Source organism: Phalaenopsis equestris, unplaced genomic scaffold (genome assembly GCF_001263595.1).
Source record: "Phalaenopsis equestris unplaced genomic scaffold, ASM126359v1 Scaffold000241, whole genome shotgun sequence".
Taxonomy (NCBI): domain Eukaryota; kingdom Viridiplantae; phylum Streptophyta; class Magnoliopsida; order Asparagales; family Orchidaceae; genus Phalaenopsis; species Phalaenopsis equestris.
The window spans coordinates 21,171-22,853 of record NW_018164683.1 but is presented as its reverse complement, the minus strand read 5'-3'; positions in this window follow the sequence as shown (position 1 = coordinate 22,853).

Below are 1,683 nucleotides of genomic sequence, written 5' to 3'. Positions count from 1 at the left end.
AACTCGTCTTTTGGACATGCTCTTTTGGACATGCTTTGTTCAAATCTCTGAAGTCGACACAAACGCGGATCTGTCCAATTTTCTTTTTAACCGTTATAATATTGCTCTTCTTTAACAAAGTTGGCGTCTATCAATTTCCTTACCTCGGCGATGACTTCTTTCACTTTTGTTCTATCTCGAGGCGCATTCTCCTTGGAGCTTGTTTTACTGGGGTTACATTCTTTTCCACCCCAAGTTTATGGACTGCAACATCTGCTGATAGTCCTGACATTTCATTGTAGCTCCATGCAAAGCAATCTTTGAATTCTGCGAATAGTATGACCAGTTCTGCGGACTCCCTATCATCAAGTAGAGAACTTATAAATGTAGGCCGGGGTCGTTCTTCAGTCCCGAGGTTAATCTCTTTCAATTCATCGATAGTGGATTTAATTTCTTCCTAAAATTCTGGCGGAGCATCTTCTATTGGTTGATCAGTAGAGCCATCATCTACATCAATACAATCTTTTTCTGGCTCACTAGTAACAACCATGAAATATTCAGAATCATCGACTGGTCCAACTGTACCAAATCCGAGACCTTCTTTTGAATTGGGAGTTCGACTTTTAGCATTCCATAAAATTTCAAAAAGTTGAAATCTATCTTTTGACATTTATTTTGGTAAGTGTCCCTGTTGAATTAACTTTTGAACACAAGGCGAGAAGTAACCAAAAATTAATTCCACTAATTCATTAGAATCAACATCCAAATTTACATGTTTTTCAAGCTCAGTAGAGGTAGAAGCATGGTAAAATTTGATCGGCTTTGAACCAACACTACATACTTCCTTGACCTCTAAACTCTCGACTTTTTGAGGAAGAATCGAAGTAAGGGTCATAGTATCCACATAGTGGTTTATCCGATCATACATTGTTCCATATTCATTCTTCTCTGTATCTTCTAGGGATATCTCGTACTGAGGCTTATTCTATTTTGTCATCATTACTTCATCTTCAGAACTGTCTTCATCACCAATGTTGATAGTTGGCCTAGTCCACTCAACAATTAAAATGATCTTTCCTCGTCCGCGTCCCGGCCTCGACCTCGGTGCGTGAACTAGAAGAACCTCCACCAACTCGTTGTAAGGGAGTGGTAGAAGGTTCTTGAAGCGGAGTTGTATGGCCTCCTTGCCTCCTTTTTGTGATTTCTTTACCTTTTTTTGTCAAAATTTCGCGCGAGAAGACAGTCTTCTTTAGAGGTGCGTAGTAGGCAGCATCGAGGTGCGTAGTAAGACCGTCTTCTTTGGAGGCGCGTAGTAGGCAGCATCTTCATGGATGCACTGAAAATGCACTGAAAATGGTTGTAGATCTCCCTTGATGCAATTTTCTTGACCATCTTTCCGGTACTTAATGCACTGGTGTAGGGATGATAGAACCATGTTAAGCTAATGAATCCACGGTCGACCCAATAGAGCATTGAAAGAGGTCTCGGCGTCGATGATATGAAATTTAACGGTTGTTACAAGTTCTCCAACCTTCATAAGTAATGAAATTGATCCAAGGGCTCTTTCTCCCTTTTGGTTGAATCCTCTTAACATCATCTTATCGTGGATGAGCTTCTGAATGTCGAAATCCAAATATGCTAATGTCCGTAGACTCATCAAATTAAGAGATGCTCCAGGATCCACTAAAACTCTGGATAGCACAA